The sequence below is a fragment of the Oryctolagus cuniculus genome, chromosome 19, assembly GCF_051225735.1.
Source record: "Oryctolagus cuniculus isolate XC-2025 breed Fujian yellow rabbit chromosome 19, ASM5122573v1, whole genome shotgun sequence".
Taxonomy (NCBI): Eukaryota; Metazoa; Chordata; class Mammalia; order Lagomorpha; family Leporidae; genus Oryctolagus; species Oryctolagus cuniculus.
In genome coordinates, this window is record NC_142885.1 from 41,637,984 (window position 1) to 41,656,182 (window position 18,199).

Here is an 18,199-nt window from a genome sequence, read left to right on the forward strand (position 1 = left end):
AATCTGGAACACATCATGCTGAGTGAAATAAGCCAGTCCCAAAGGGACAAATACCATATGTTCTCCCTGATCGGTGACAACTGACTGAACACCAAAAAGGAAACCTGTTGAAGTGGAATGGACACTATGGGAAATGGTGACTTGATCAGCATAGCCCTGACTGTTAATGAACAACTTAATACACTATCCCTCTTAGTAGTTTCTTTGTCTGTTCTACTTAATATGACTGGTTTAATTCTGTAATTAATTCACAGTTATTCTTAAGTGTTGAAATTTAACTGAAATGTGATCCCTGTTAAACATAAGAGTGGGAATAAGAGAGGGAAGAGATGTATAATTTGGGACATGCTCAAGCTGACTTGCCCCAAATGGTAGAGTTAGAAACATACCAGGGTACTCCAATTTAATCCCATCAAGGTGGCATGTACCAATGCCATCTCACCACTCCAAGTGATCAATTTCAGTTCACAATTGATCATAATGAAAGGACTAAGAGTCAAAGGGAGCACATAAACAAGTCTAGTACCTGCTAACACTAACCGATAGAATAAATAAAGGGGAGAGTGATCCAACATGGGAAGTGAGATACTCAGCAGACTCATAGAATGGCAGATGTCCTAAATAGCACTCTGGCCTCAGAATAAGCCCTAAAGGCATTCGGATCTGGCTGAAAAGCCCATGAGAGTATTTCAGGCATGGAAAGCCAAGACACTCTGGCAAAAGATCTCTGTGAGTGAGATCTCAGTGGAAAGAACAGGTCTTCAAAGGAGGTACCTTTCTCTGAAGGGAGGAGAGAACCTCCACTTTGACTATGACCGTGTCTAAACAAGATAAGAGTCGGAGAACTCAGAGGGCTTCCATAGCCTTGGAAACTCATGACTGGAGCATAGGGAGATTACTGATGCCATAGACAGGAGTGTCAATTGGTAAAGTCAACAACAGGAGTCACTGTGCACTTACTCCTCATGTAGGATCTCTGTCCTTAATGTGCTGTACACTGAGGCTTGATGCTATAACGAGTACTCAAACAGTATATTTCACTTTGTGTTTCTATGGGGGTGCAAATGATTGAAATCTTTACTTAATGTACACTAAACTGATCTTCTGTTAAAAAAAAAAAAAAGAAACTATCAATTCCCAACTTGACTCTCACTGGGATTAAACATGACAATAGGTCTGATCTGATTTCATCATCATTTAAAAAAAAAATGATCTATTATTTTTCACTTTATGTTTCTGTGTGGGAACAAACTGTTGAAATCCTTACTTAAGGTATACTAAGCTGATCTTCTGTATACTAAGATAATCGAAAATGAATCTTGATGTGGATGGAAGGGGAGAGGGAGTGGGAAAGGGGAGGGTGGTGGATGGGAGGGACGGTATGGGGGGGAAAGCCATTGTAACCCATGAGACGTGCTTTGGAAATTTATATTCATTAAATAAAAGATAAAAAAAAAAGAAATTTAATGCTATAACGAGTACTCAAACAGTATATTTCACTTTGTGTTTCTATGGGGGTGCAAATGATTGAAATCTTTACTTAATGTACACTAAACTGATCTTCTGTTAAAAAAAAAAAAAAGAAACTATCAATTCCCAACTTGACTCTCACTGGGATTAAACATGACAATAGGTCTGATCTGATTTCATCATCATTTAAAAAAAAAATGATCTATTATTTTTCACTTTATGTTTCTGTGTGGGAACAAACTGTTGAAATCCTTACTTAAGGTATACTAAGCTGATCTTCTGTATACTAAGATAATCGAAAATGAATCTTGATGTGGATGGAAGGGGAGAGGGAGTGGGAAAGGGGAGGGTGGTGGATGGGAGGGACGGTATGGGGGGGAAAGCCATTGTAACCCATGAGACGTGCTTTGGAAATTTATATTCATTAAATAAAAGATAAAAAAAAAAGAAATTTAATGCTATAACGAGTACTCAAACAGTATATTTCACTTTGTGTTTCTATGGGGGTGCAAACTGTTGAAATCTTTACTTAATGCATACTAAACTGATCCTTTGTAAAAAAAAGAAAAGAAACTATCAATTCCCAACTTGACTCTCACTGGGATTAAACATGACAATAGGTCTGATCTGATTTCATCATCATTAAAAAAAAAATCATCTATTATTTTTCACTTTATGTTTCTGTGTGGGAGCAAACTGTTGAAATCCTTACTTAATGTATACTAAGCTGATCTTCTGTATATTAAGATAATCGAAAATGAATCTTGATGTGAATGGAAGGGGAGAGGGAGTGGGAAAGGGGAGGGTTGTGGGTGGGAGGGACGGTATGGGGGGGAAGCCATTGTAATCCATTATTCGTACTTTGGAAACTTATATTCATTAAATAAATAAAAATAAATAAATAAATAAATAAAATAAAATAAAAATAAAAATAAATTAAAAAAAATAAAAAATCCAAAAAAAAAAAAAGATCAATCCCATTCACAATAGCTACAAAAACAATCAAATACCTTGGAAGAAACTTAACCAAGGATGTTAAAGATCTCTACGATTAAAATTACAAAACCTTAAAGAAAGAAATAGAAGAGGATACCAAGAAATGGAAAAATCTCCCATGCTCATGGATTGGAAGAATCAACATCATCAAAATGTCCATTCTCCCAAAAGCAATTTATAGATTCAATGCAATTCCAATCAAGATACCAAAGACATTCTTCGCAGATCTGGAAAAAATGATGCTGAAATTCATATGGAGGCAAAAGAGACCTCGAATAGCTAAAGCAATCTTGTACAACAAAAACAAAGCCGGAGGCATCACAATACCAGATTTCAGGACATACTACAGGGCAGTTGTAATCAAAACAGCATAGTACTGGTACAGAAACAGATGGATAGACCAATGGAACAGAATTGAAACACCAGAAATCAACCCAAACATCTACAGCCAACTTATATTTGATCAAGGATCTAAAACCAATTCCTGGAGCAAGGACAGTTTATTCAATAAATGGTGCTGGGAAAACTGGATTTCCACGATCAGAATCATGAAGCAAGACCCCTACCTTACACCTTACACAAAAATCCACTCAACAAGGATTAAAGACCTAAATATATGACCTGACACCATCAAGTTACTAGAGAACATTGGAGAAACCCTTCAAGATATTGGCACAGGCAAAGAATTTCTGGAAAAGACCCGGGAGGCACAGTCAGTCAAAGCCAAAATCAACTATTGGGATTGCATCAAATTGAGAAGTTTCTGTACTGCAAAAGAAACTAGTCAGGAGAGTGAAGAGACAACCGACAGAATGGGAAAAAATATTTGCAAACTATGCAACAGATAAAGGGTTAATAACCAGAATCTACAAAGAGATCAAGAAACTCCACAAAAACAAAACAAACAACCCACTTAAGAGATGGGCCAAGGACCTCAATAGACATTTTTCAAAAGAGGAAATCCAAATGGCCAACAGGCACATGAAAAAATGTTCAAGGTCATTAGCAATCAGGGAAATGCAAATCAAAACCACAATGAGGTTTCACCTCATCCCGGTTAGAATGGCTCACATACAGAAATCTACCAACAACAGATGCTGGCGAGGATGTGGGGAAAAAGGGACACTAACCCACTGTTGGTGGGAATGCAAACTGGTCAAGCCACTATGGAAGTCAGTCTGGAGATGCCTCAGAAACCTGAATATAACCCTACCGTTCGACCCAGCCATCCCACTCCTTGGAATTTACCCAAAGGAATTTAAATTGGCAAACAAAAAAGCGGTCTGCATCCTAATGTTCATTGCAGCTCAATTCACAATAGCTAAGACCTGGAACCAACCTAAATGCCCATCAACGGTAGACTGGATAAAGAAATTATGGGATATGTACTCTTTAGAATACTATACCGCAGTAAGAAACAACGAAATGCAGTCATTTGCAACACAGTGGAGGAATCTGGAACACATCATGCTGAGTGAAATAAGCCAGTCCCAAAGGGACAAATACCATATGTTCTCCCTGATCGGTGACAACTGACTGAACACCAAAAAGGAAACCTGTTGAAGTGAAATGGACACTATGAGAAACGGTGATTGATCAGCATAGCCCTGACTGTTAATGAACAACTTAATACACTATCCCTCTTAGTAGATTTTTTGTCTGTTCTACTTAATATGACTGGTTTAATTCTGTAATTAATACACAGTTATTCTTAAGTGTTGAAATTTAACTGAAATGTGATCCCTGTTAAACATAAGAGTGGGAATAAGAGAGGGAAGAGATGTACAATTTGGGACATGCTCAAGCTGACTTGCCCCAAATGGTAGAGTTAGAAACATACCAGGGGACTCCAATTTAATCCCATCAAGGTGGCATGTACCAATGCCATCTCACCACTCCAAGTGATCAATTTCAGTTCACAATTGATCATAATGAAAGGACTAAGAGTCAAAGGGAGCACATAAACAAGTCTAGTACCTGCTACTACTAACTGATAGAATAAAGGGGAGAGTGATCCAACATGGGAAGTGAGATACTCAGCAGACTCATAGAATGGTGGATGTCCTAAACAGCACTCTGGCCTCAGAATAAGCCCTTAAGGCATGTGGATCTGGCCGAAAAGCCCATGAGAGGATTTCAGGCATGGAAAGCCAAGACACTCTGGGAAAAAAAAAATGACCTAAATGAAAGATCTCTCTGAGTGAGATCCCAGTGGAAAGAACAGGTCTTCAAAGAAGGAGGTACCTTTCTCTGAAGGGAGGAGAGAACCTCCACTTTGACTATGACCTTGTCTAAACAAGATAAGAGTCGGAGAACTCAGAGGGCTTCCATAGACTTGGAATCTCATGACTAGAGCATAGGGTGATTACTGATGCCATAGACATGAGTGTCAATTGGTAAAGTCAACAACAGGAGTCACTGTGCACTTACTCCTCATGTAGGATCTCTGTCCTTAATGTGCTGTGCATTGAGATTTAATGCTATAACAAGTACTCAAAAAATATATTTCACTTTGTGTTTCTATGGGGGTGCAAACTGTTGAAATCTTTACTTAATGCATACTAAACTGATCTTCTGTAAAAAAAAAAAAAAGAAAAAAGAAAAGAAAAGAAAAAGAAATTATCAATTCCCAACTAGACTCTCACTGGTATTAAACATGACAATAGGTCTGTTCTGATTTCATCATCATTTAAAAAAATCATCTATTATTTTTCACTTTATGTTTCTGTGTGGGAGCAAACTGTTGAAATCCTTACTTAATGTATACTAAGCTGATCTTTGTATATTAAGATAATCGAAAATGAATCTTGATGTGAATGGAAGGGGAGAGGGAATGGGAGGGGGGAGGGTTGTGGGTGGGAGGGACGGTATGGGGGGGAAGCCATTGTAATCCATAGGTCGTACTTAGGAAATTAATATTCATTAAATAAAAGTTAAAAAAAGATTATGAAGATGATGAGATAGAAGAAATGCAAGAAGCAGATCTCAAAAAATTGATAAGAACATTAAGAAGTTCTCAAAAACAAATTCTCGAACTACAGAAATCCTTAATGGACAAAATAGAAAATCTCTCTCATGAAAATGAAATATTAAGGAGGAATCAAAATGAAATGAAACAACTAGTAGAAAATGAAACTGTGAAAGTGACGAGAAATCATAATGAAGTGCAGAATTCAATAGATCAAATGACAAACACATTAGAGAGCCTTAAAAACAGAATGGGTGAAGCAGAAGAGAGAATATCAGACTTAGAAGACAGAGCACAGGAAAATATACAATCAAACCAAAGAAAAGAAGAGGAAATTAGAAATCTAAAACATATTGTCAGGAATCTTCAGGATACTATTAAAAAACCCAACATTCAGGTTCTAGGAGTTCCTGAAGGCATGGAGAGAGAGAAAGGATTAGAAGGCCTTTTTAGTGAGATATTAGCAGAAAATTTCCCAGGTTTGGAGGACAGAGACATCCTAGTACAGGAAGCTCATAGAACCCCTAATAAACATGACCAAAAGAGATCCTCACCACGACACGTGGTAATTAAACTCACCACAGTGAAACATAAAGAAAAGATCCTAAACTGTGCAAGAGAGAAACGTCAGATTACTCTCAGAGGATCTCCAATCAGACTCACAGCTGACTTCTCATCAGAAACACTACAAGCTAGGAGGGAATGGCGAGATATAGCTCAGGTACTAAGAGAAAAACTGCCAGCCCAGAATATTATATCCTGCTAAGCTCTCATTTGTGAATGAAGGTGAAATAAAGACCTTTCATAGCAAACAGAAATTGAAAGAATTTTTTCTCCCTGATCAGCGACAACTAACTGAGCACCAAAGGGGAAACTTGTTGAAGTGAAATGGACACTATGAGAAACAGTGACCTGATCAGCTCTTGTCCTGACTGTTGATGTACAATGTAATACTTTATCCATTTTAGTATTTTTTTGTTCTAGTACTATTGGTGGAACTCTGTAATTAACACACAATTATTCTTAGGTGTTTAAATTTTAACTGAAAAGTGATCCCTGTTAGGAATCTGGAAAGCATTATGCTAAGTGAAATAAGCCAGTCCCAAAGGGACAAATACCACTTGTTCTCCCTGATCGGTGACAACTAACTGAGCACCAAAAAGGAAACCTGTTAAAGTGAAATGAACACTATGAGTAACGGTGATTTGATCAGCCCTTGCCCTGATTGTTGATGAACAACTTAATACGTTATCCCTCTTAGTAGTTTTTTTGTTTATTTGTTCTACTTAATACTTTTGGTTGAATACTGTAATCAATACACAGTTATTCTCAAGTGTTGAAACTTAACTGAAAAGTGATCGCTGTTAAATATAAGAGTGGGAGTAAGAGAGGGAAGAGATGTGCAATTCGGGACATGCTCAAGCTGACTTACCTCAAACAGTAGAGTTAGAAACATACCAGGGGATTCCAATTCAATCCCCTCAAGGTGGCATGTACCAATGCCATCTCACTAGTCCCAGTGATCAATTTCTGTTCATAACTGATCATAATGATAGGACTAAGAGCCAAAGAGAGCACATAAACAAGACTAGTGTCTGCAAATACTAGGTGATAGAATAAAAACGGGAGAAAACGATCCAACATGGGAAGCGAGATACACAGCAGACCCATAGAATGGCAGATGTCCTAAACAGCACTCTGGCCTCAGAATCAGCCCTCAAGGCACACGGATCTGGCTGAAAAGCCCATGAGAGTATTACAGGCATGGAAAGCCAAGACACTCTGGCAAAAAAAAAAAAAAAAAAACACCCTACATGAAAGAACTCCGCGAATGAGATCCCAGTGGAAAGAACAGGTCATCAAAGAAGGAGGAACCTTTCTCTGAAGGGAGGAGAGAACTTCCACTTTGACTACGACCTTGTCTAAATATGATCAGAGTCGGTGAACTCAAAAGGCTTCCATAGCCTTGGCGACTCATGACAAGAGTCTAGTGTGATTACTGATGCCATAAACAAGAGTGTCAATTTGTTAAGTCAACAACAGGAGTCACTGTGCACTTACTCCTCATGTAGGATCTCTGTCCTTAATGTGCTGTACATTGAGATTTAATGCTATAACGAGTACTCAAACAGTATTTTTCACTTTGTGTTTCTGTGTGGGTGCAAACTGTTGAAATCTTTACTTAATGTATGCTAAACTGATCTTCTGTATATAAAGAGCATCAAAAATGAATCTTGATGTGAATGGAAGGGGGGAGGGAGAGGGAAATGGGAGGGTTGCAGGTGGGAGGGAAGTTATGGGGGGGAAGCCATTGTAATCCATAAGCTGTACTTTGGAAATTTATATTCATAAATAAAAGTTAAAAAATAAAAAAGAAGTATCACAGCATTATAGGTATATAATTGCATTTAATAAGTACATACTTTTGTTGTTCAAATATCCTTAAAAATGGTTCCAGTAAGGGAAAATATTAGGTAAGGATCAACATAAAATTCGCTGATATAAAAGTGTCAAATATTTTGATGTGATGCAATTTTTAAGACACAACAAAATCCTTCAAAATATTTATATATTATAATTAATTGGTCATCCCTGGGGAATCCTAAAAATATCATCTGGTATAAATTCTTTTTTTTTTGACAGGCAGAGTGGACACTAAGAGAGAGAGAGAGACAGAGAGAAACGTCTTCCTTTTGCCGTTGTTTCACCCTCCAATGGCCACCACAACCAGCGCGCTGCAGCCGGGGCACCACGCTGATCCGAAGGCAGGAGCCAGGTACTTCTCCTGGTGTCCCATGGGGTGCAGGGCCCAAGCACTTGGGCCATCCTCCACTGCACTCCCGGGCCACAGCAGAGAGCTGGCCTGGAAGAGGGGCAACCAGGACAGAATCCGGCGCCCTGACCGGGACTAGAACCCGGTATGCCGGTGCCACAGGCGGAGGATTAGCCTATTAAGCCATTGTGCCGGCCCTGGTGTAACTTCTAAGACAATGTTGAATCATAGATTTAGGCAGCAAGTCTTTTTTTTTTAATTCATTTTTATCTGAGGGGCAGACATAGTATCTCAACAGGGTAAGCCATTGCTTGGGATGCCTACATCTCATATTGGACCACCAGTTTGAGTCCCTACTGCTTGGCTTATGATCCACATTACTACTAATGATCCTGGGGGGCTTCAGCTTATTCAATTTCTTGGGCCTTTGTCACCCATGTGGGACACCCAGGTTGAGTTCTGAGTGCTTGAATTCAGCCTAGGCTACTCTCAGCTGTTGCAAGCAGTTAAGACAGATGGAAGATCTCTTCCTATTTCTCTCTTTCCCTCACTCCCTCCCTATCTCAGTTTTTGAAATATATGCAAGTAAGTATTTTAAACTAATTTTGAGACACACATATACAGATAGATAGAGATATTCATCCTAGGATCATTTTGAGTATACATAAAAAAGTTCGTGGAATTGAAAGATACACTAATTTTTGTGTAAAAACACATTTCAAAATGCAGTATTTTCACAATAGGAATTGTGCACTTTTTGAAGACCTCTCTTTTGTGGAATTCAAACATTTTTGTACTAAAATAAACATATTCTAACTTCATTTTTGACAAATTTTGAAGAACTTTCATACTCTTGATATCATGTGTTGAGGAAGGCAGTTTATGTCTAAGGACTTAACTTCTAAAAATGCACAACCCTGTCCAATTCTTACAAAAAAAATATTTCTACAAAATACCTGATTAGCATCCTCCAATTTCCCAATGTTTTAAAAAAAGGCACACAGAGGATCAGAGCAGATATCACAGCCTGAAGGAACCTAAGCAGTCAGCAGGTGTCTGGTGCTGCAGTCGAGAACATCTTGGGAATTCCACAACCCATATGTGAGTGCCTGGTCTCCTCTCAGCTTTGTTTCTGATTCCATCTTCCTTCCAGTGTACACTTTCGAGACAGCAATGATGGAGCAAGTTCTTGGGTCATTGTGATCTGTATGGGAGACTCAAGGTGAGTTCAGGCTTGTAGCTTCAGCTTGGCTTGCTCTGGATATTCTCTGGATATTGTGGGCATTTGGGGAGTGATCCACCCGAGTGGAAGATATTCATTCTCTCTCTCTCTCTCTCTCTCTCTCTCTCTCTCTCTCTCTCCCCCCAGCAGAATACACATAATTTTAAAAACATAAAAAAATTCTTAGAGTTCTAGCACTAAAAAATTAAAGCATTTCCTTACTCAGTCTTCCATTCCAGTAGTGCTTTATCAGCAAGGACATTCTCTTCTTCCTTTCCCCAAATGTTGTCAGTCTTCACCTTGTTTCTGTGACATTGCTGTGTCAATGTTGTTTTAATGAATTACTTCTCAGAAAGATTGGAAAATTTACATATACATGCTCAGTAGCAATAATAGGAGAGTTTGTGATCCTAAGTTATGCAAACTGTATTTTCAAATTATTTTGCTTACTTAAGGGTGAAAACTACATTTTCCTGCAGATTTAGTATTTCTTTCAATGCTGTAATATGGATCCTTTTGGCACATTTTTTTCTTCACAGGCACCATCCCTATCAGCCACCTCTTGAGGAAAGATACCTGTCTGATAAAAGGCACCCATGTGAGACTCCATGAGCTCATTGACCATTTGTTTGGTATTTCCTTCTTATTTTCAAATTCTTTCTGTATGTAAGAAGTCAATCTTTTTGCTGTGTGCTCTTAATTTCATATATTTGTCAATATAACATTGTCTTTGGGATTTTCTAGTGATGTTTTATGGAGGCACATGGCTTTGAATTCATGTAGTCAAATGTATTAACTTCTTTTATCATCTTCGGATTTTGAGAGAGGTAAAAAGCACTATCACCCACATCAACATCAAGGATATAAAGAAAATTTCTCACATTTTCTCCTGGTCTTTTAATATTTTTATGGAACTTTATTTAGGTATGACTTACATATATCATATGGAATAAACATAAAGGGAGAAATTAGAGTCCTATTCATACTTTCTCTATAAACCTTAAATCATAGTCCATTTGTAATGGATGTTATTTCTTTTATTCTTTGAAGTAAGAGATAGCTTATCTTTCTAGATTTCCAATGACTGCCCAGATGTCTGAATACCTGTACTGAGAGATATCCTTTATCACATTCTGTCTTCTCCTGTAGTTTCTGATACTTCTCTATGTCATGTTCTATTACATTTACCTTCCTATCTGCATATATACTTTTATTCCACTATTTGAGTGCCTGTAGATTTATCATTGTTTGACCTTGAATTGATGCAACTTCTCTGCCATGACCTGAATAAGACTTAGCCCCCCATACTCATGTAGATGCTTAAACTCGGATGTCTATGCTAACAGGTGATGGATTAATGGTGGAAACTGATTCTAATATTGGCCTCTGGGCAGTTGGCCTGGTCAGAGGTCTTATGGGCATTGAGTCTCGCTTTCAGACAGTGGATCTTGCAAGAGGATTGGTTGCATAAGATGAGCCTGCTTCTGGTGTGGGTCTCTGTCTGCTTCCTGGCTCAGCCTGTGATCATTCCTCCACACATGCTCTCCACCAGATGCCAGTCTAATGGAGAAGGCTGAAGTTGAACTGAGGACCTCCAGTTGGAAAACTAAGATGAACCTATTTTTCTTTTCAAATAAAAAGTTATTTTCATGTATTGTCGTAAGGCAATGAAAATCTGGTTAATAAAACCTCCAAAACCAATTATAGCAGAAAGCATAGACATCTTGTATGAAGAATTTGAGAGCAAGGAGGAAACTGCAGGTAATCAGTGAGGAAAATTTTCTTTCCACTTGTCAGCCCTCTGCACTTGGAGACAGGTGCACCAGTTTATAAACCAGAAACCAAAGGGAAGTCAGTGTGGAAAGATCAATTCCCAACTGGGAAAGCTTTGACTTTTATAGTGTTCAGGAACCTTCAGCTGTCAATGTCAATTTCATGCTGGAGAAAGCTGGCTTTGCAGATACAGAGCCAGGAAACTGTTAGTTTGAAGCAATGAAAGTTAATCATGAATGGCCGGCGCCGCGGCTCACTAGGCTAATCCTCCGCCTTGCGGCACCAGCACACCGGGTTCTAGTCCCGGTCGGGGCACCAGATTCTGTCCCAGTTGCCCCTCTTCCAGGCCAGCTCTCTGCTGTGGCCCGGGAGTGCAGTGGAGGATGGCCCAAGTGCTTGGGCCCTGCACCCCATGGGACACCAGGAGAAGTACCTGGCTCCTGCCATCAGATCAGCGCTGTGGGCCGGCTGCAGGGCGCCAGCCGCGGCGGCCATTGGAGGGTGAACCAATGGCAAAGGAAGACCTTTCTCTCTGTCTCTCTCTCTCTCTCTCTCTCTCTCTCACTGTCCACTCTGCCTGTCACAAAAAAATCATGAAGATGCATTTAATTCTTCACTCTTTTAATCACTCAGGCAACAGCATGAATTGACCAACTACTCAGCCTCAGGCAATGAACTTAAGGAGTAGAACTTGGACTAAAGGGTCACGAAAAAAGAGACATGAGGATGCTACCATGGCAGTGATAGAGGACACTCCAAACATCACTGATAGAAAGATGATGGGTTCCCATCATCCCAATAAACATATTGAAGGAGGATTGTGTGGCTGACGGGAATTTTCAAGAAATATCTATTCTGAGACCAGCTTCTCTCTTTTCCAGATGTGCTTTAGTGAGGAACAGCTGGCAGAACCAGGGAATTCCTTGACAAAGCCTGAACGACTGAGATCCTTCTTCCTGGCCTCCCATTGACACTGGTGCAGAGCTGTTGGAAACCATCCCTATCAACCACCTCTTGAGGAAAGATACCTGTCAGATCAAAGGCACCTGTGTGAGACTCCAGGTTCTCAGTGATCATTTCTAGAATGAATTAGCATAATGACCACCATAACTATATTTAAGCTTTTTCCAGGCCCATAAGGCTCTTTCATGTCCCTCATGATCAGTACCCCAAGAAAGGGCATTCATGCTTCTAACTGCAGCACCATGTTCTGCCTATGAACACGAATCACATTGTACAAACCCAGGAAGATCATGTGGTCTCGCACAAAGAAAGCACAGAAATATGCACAGGACATCAAAATTCATTAGCGGAAATTCTAAGGAAGGCAAAATAGAGAGGCAGCATGGAGTGGGGAAATCATACAAAGAAAATGAACATTCAACCTGGCCTCAAGGTATAGAACAGTTAAGCATATTTAGGATGGCTCTGATTTCTATTCCACTTTCAAAGTTGCTCTCCAGAAAGCCAGAATGTTTTAGGGTTCCTTTCACGAGCTCTTACGTGTGTCCAATCTCCTTTTTGTCCTCTGTAAAATATTGGTACTCCTGATTAATACCTGTCATGTGGCTGTATCTGTGTGTTTATTTCACACAAAATGACAGCATATCACAGATGAATCTCTGAGTTTATTGTTGTATACATTCTTATGATTATTTTACTTTAAATTTTAAGATACAATTTTTATGGTATAGAGTTGAACTTTGCCTTATCTTTTAAAGTAGGGATTGCGAGTGTTCCAGTGTGAGTTATTGCACTGAGATTTACTGAATGTACATCAGTGAATAGATTTTGGTGACATTATCCAAGGAAACTTTTCACGTGAGCAGTGAGAAGGGTGAGTGGCCAGTATGTGCAGACACTTGGATCCTTTTCCATGAACTTAGTTTTCTCTCCCTCACTCTGTCCTCAGAAACCAATAGGATCCTTGCTTCACAGGTGACAAAGCTGAGGAACTGAGGAGTTCCCACAAAACAGGAATAGCAGGGGTTGTGACAGCAAGGGCCCAAAAAAAGGCCCCTTATTGTCTGACATAGAGCTATCAGAGGGTATCTTTAGGAGACTGGAGTGCTTACAGAGGTGCTGTAGTAGCATTTGTGTCCTGAGACAAGACACCAAGGCCTCTCAACAGCAAGTAGTCTTTTATGCCAACATAAGGCCCAGGCAGAATTTTATCCAAAATCCTGAACCCCAAACAAAGAGAGATTTTCCTTATGTTTGATTTTAGCCTTTTTATCTCCCTTATATATTTACCTGCATGCATTTGATTGGATATTCTAAAGTTACATGGCACCCACAGGAATCCTACAATAATGCTCACAGAGATCTTTCATTTAGGTCCTTTTGTGTGTGTGTGTGTGTGTGTGTGTGCCAGAGTGCTTTGGCTTCCCATGCCTAAAATACTCTCATGGGCTCTTCAGCCAGATCCAAATGCCTTAAGGGCTGATTCTCAGGCCAGAGTGCAGTCCCCATCTCACTAATTAAAGTGATCAATTTCAGTTCACAATTGATCATACTGTTAGGTCTAAGAGTCAAAGGGATCACATAACCAAGACGAGTGTCTGCTAAAACTAACTGATAGAATAAAAAAGGTAGAGAATGATCCAACATGGAAAGCGGGATACACAGCAAACTCATAGAATGGCCGATGTCCTAAACAGCACTCTGTGAGTGAGATCCCAATGGAAAGAATGGGGCCATCAAAGAAGGAGGTACCTTTCTCTGAAGGGAGGAGAGAACTTCCACTTTGACTATTACCCTGTCAGAATAAGATCGACGTCGGCAAACTCAAAAGGCTTCCATAACCTTGGCAACTCATGACAAGAGCCTAGGGAGATTACTGATGGCATAAACAAGAGTGTCAATTTGTTAAGTCAACAACAGGAGTCACTATGCACTTACTCCTCATGTAGGATCTCTGTCCTTAATGTGTTGTTCAATGTGAATTAATGCTATAACTAGTACTCAAACAGTATTTTACACTTTATGTTCTGTGTGGGTGCAAACTGTTGAAATCTTTACTTAACAGATACTAAATTGATCCTCTATATATAAAGAAAATTAAAAATGAATCTTGATGTGAATGGAATGGGAGGGGGAGCGGGTTGATGGGAGGGTTGCGGGTGGGAGGGAAGTTATGGGGGGGAAAAGCCATTGTAATCCATAAGCTGTACTTTGGAAATTTATATTTACTAAATAAAAGTTTTTTTAAAAAAAAAAGAAAAATGGAGGCTTCCTGTGAGGTCAAATATAATATCACAAAAAAAAAAGAAAGTGGATGATTGATTAGAGCACTGTCTCTTCCATTGAGGAGCGATCTTTTTTTAGTTTTCTTTTGTTTTCTTTTTGTTTTAGTTAAACGTAGTCTAAGTAAAGGAGTTCAGACTATGTTTAACCATATGATCACTAATATAACAATGATAGATCACTGTCAAAATTAAGAATAGGAAACCAAGATGGGGAGGGGGGTTAGAGTGTGAGTGGAATGGAGGGGAAGTCTCACTATGTTCCCACAATAAATCTGTATATAGGAACTATATGAAAATTGTATAACATATATTTCAAAAATAAATGTTTCAAAAACTCTTTGGTTTCTTTGTTGGACACAAAAACAAAATGAAAGTCTTGAATAGAAGATTTATTACATCAAATAAGTTATGTTATAAGCCACTCTGTATTGGCTCACTTTGGTCTACTAGCATAAAACTTGGATATGTAGAATCCACTCTTATTATTTAAATTACACAGCATTACGCTGGAAAGCAATGACATAGACCAGGCATCCATTGAGTGGGCATTCAATCTCAGTGAGTACCAATGCCAAGCACTGTCACAGGGAAACACCATGTTTTTGTTTCACAGGTTGAAATTTATATTTCCTATGTTATGGAAAAATGTGACACTTGGGACAAGATATCTTCCTATCTCAAGAGGCCCTGGCAGGGTCTGTGAAGTATCTGCACTTGTTTTGAGGTGAGACACTTAACCAGCTTTGGAATCTTATCTTTTTTTTTTTTTTTTGAGAGGCAGAGTTAGACAGTGAGAGAGAGACCGAGAGAGAATTATAGACAGTGAGAGAGAGACAGAGAGAATGTTCTTCCTTCCATTGGTTCACTCCCCTAATGGCTGCAACGGCCGGCGCTGAGCCAATCCAAAGCCAGGAGCCTGGTGCTTCCTCCCGGTCTCCCATGGGGGTGCAGGGACCCAAGCACTTGGGCCATCCTCCGCTGCCCTCCTGGACCATAGCAGAGAGCTGGACTGGAAGAGGAGCAACCAGGACTAGAACCTGGGGTGCCAGCACAGGAGGCAGAGGATTAGCCAAGTGAACCACGGTGCCGGCCCTGGAATCTTATCTTATATGTACAGAACAAGTGAATGCTCTCAAAAAGGAGGCTTGTGCACATACGGGACATGAGAAATCACTGCGGCTCACTAGGCTAATCCTCCGCCTTGTGGCACCAGCACACCGGGTTCTAGTCCCGGTCGGGGTGCCGGATTCTGTCCCAGTTGCCCCTCTTCCAGGCCAGCTCTCTGCTGTGGCCAGGGAGTGCAGTGGAGGATGGCCCAAGTGCTTGGGCCCTGCACCCCATGGGACACCAGGATGAGTACCTGGCTCCTGCCATCGGATCAGCACGGTGTGCCGGCCGCAGTGTGCCGGCCGTGGCGGCCATTGAAAGGTGAACCAACGGCAAAGGAAGACCTTTCTCTCTGTCTCTCTCTCTCACTGTCCACTCTGCCTGTCAAAAAAAAAAAAAAGCTTACAGGCAGTTATCTCTGACATTGGAGATCAAATGTGACTGATTTCTTATCAACCTTTTGGTAACTGGTATTTCAAAGGCTGGCATTTGGCACAGTAGTTAAGACATCACTTGAGATGCCCACATTCCATATCAGAGTACCTGGGTTCCACTCGCAGCCTGCTCTCCATTCCAGCTTCCTGCTAATGCACAGTTTGAGTTGCTGGCTCCAGGCGTTAGTCTGGCTGCTGTAGACATCTGTTGTAGGGAGTGAGCCAGTGGATTGATGCTTTTTGAGTCTTCTCCTCACTCCAGCCTTCAAATAAATAAAAATTAAAAAATGTTTGCGAAAAATGGAATTGGTAGAAAAATGTTTTGAAATGTACTCATAATTTTTTCACTATGTGAATATTTTGTGAACTCTCAAGGATTCTTCATATTTGCTTGTATTCTAGTAAGAATATATTAATTTTATCATAAGGAAAAATGAGACATCTATGCAGGAATTCATCTTCAGTTCTTACAAAGAAGCAAGCAATACATGGGTATGGCCACTTGAAATTCTAATCACAAAAAGCAGACAAAACCCTAGAACAGGTTACAATAAGGCAATGTATAGACAACTCTTCTATTCACTCTCACAATGGAGGTTCTAGATAACAAAAAAAGGCAAACAGGCTGGAAAGGAAAAAAACAAACTTTTTGTAAAATTTATTTATATTTTATATGAATGTCAGAGCGAACGAAAAAAAGAGGGGTGATTCCAGGATGGCAGATTAGGAAGGGAGCTTATTGCTCTAGCCCAGGAGAAGACAGTTTTAAAAAAGTTGAGATATCACACACAATTATTCTTAGGCATTTAAATTTAACTGTAGAAGTGAAATGGACACTATGAGAAACAATGACTTGATCAGCCCTTGTTCTGAGTATTGAGGAACAACTTACTATATTATTCTTTTAGTATTTTTGTTCTACTTAATACCATTGGTTGAACTCTTTAATTAACACACAATTATTCTTAGGAATTTAAATTTAACTGAAAAGTGATCCCTGTTAAATATAAGAGTGGGAATAAGAGAGGGAAGAGATGTACAGTTCGGCACAATGGACTTACCCCTAATGGTAGAGTTAGAATCATGCCAGGGGATTCGAATTCAATTCCATCAAGGATGCATGTACAAATGCCGTCTCACTAGTCAAAGTGATTAGTTTCAGTTCATAACTGATCATAATGATAGGATTAAGTGTCAAAGGGATCACATAATCAAGACTACTGTCTGATTACTGACATCATAAATAAGAGTGTCAATTATTAAGTCAACAACAGGAGTCACTGTGCACTTACTCCCCATGTAGGATCTCTGTCCTTAATGTTTTGTACTATGCAAATTAACAGTAAAACTAGTATTCAAACAGTACTTTATACTTTGTGTGTCTGTGGGTGCAATCCATTGAAATCTTTACTTAGTATATACTAAGTTGACCTTCTCTATATAAAGATAATTAAAATGAATCTTAATAAAGAATGGGATGGGTAAGTGAGTAGAAGATGGGATGGTTTGTGGGTGGGAGGCTGGTTATGGGGTGAAAAATTACTATAATCCAAAAGGTGTATTTATAATATTTATTAAATAAAAGTTTTCTAAAAAAAAAGAAATTGTTGCATATGTACTCTATAGAATTCTCCAGAGCGGTAAAAAAGAAATGAAATCCAGTCATTTGCAACAAAATGGAAGTATCAGGAAAACATCATGCTGAGTGAAGTAAGCCAGACCCAAATGGACAAATATTATATGTTCTCCCGGATCTGTGACAACTAACTGAGCACTTAAAAGGAAGCCTGTAGAAGTGAAACTGACACCATGAGAAGCAATGACTTGGTAAGCCCTTGTCCAGAATGTCGAGGAGCAGCTTACTACTTTATTCTTTAAGTATTTTCTCTTTCTACTTAATACCATTGCCTGAACTTTTTAATTAACACACAATTATTCTTAGGTATTTAAATTCAGCTGAAAATTGATCTCTGTTAAAAATAAGATGGGGGGACAGTGCTGTGGCGCAATGGGTTAACACCTTGGCCTGGAGCGCTGGCATCCCATATGGGTGCCAGTTCTAGTCCCAGCTGCTCCTCTTCAGATCCAGCTCTCTGCTGTGACCTGAGATAGCAGTGGAGGATGGCCCAAGTCCTTGGGCCCCTGCACCCGCATGGGGGACCAAGAGGAGGCTCCTGGCTCCTGGCTTCAGATTGGCGCAGCTGCGGC

The 18,199-nt window shown here is 39.7% G+C and overlaps 1 protein-coding gene across 1 annotated transcript in view; it reads right to left on the minus strand.

Annotated features, from left to right (window-relative positions):
* Positions 1-18,199, minus strand: part of LOC138842995 (uncharacterized) — a 123,463-nt gene that overhangs the window by 24,906 nt on the left and 80,358 nt on the right. The window contains 1 exon segment of the mRNA XM_089321135.1: positions 16,101-16,254. The gene's annotated coding sequence lies outside the window, so the exon portion shown is untranslated.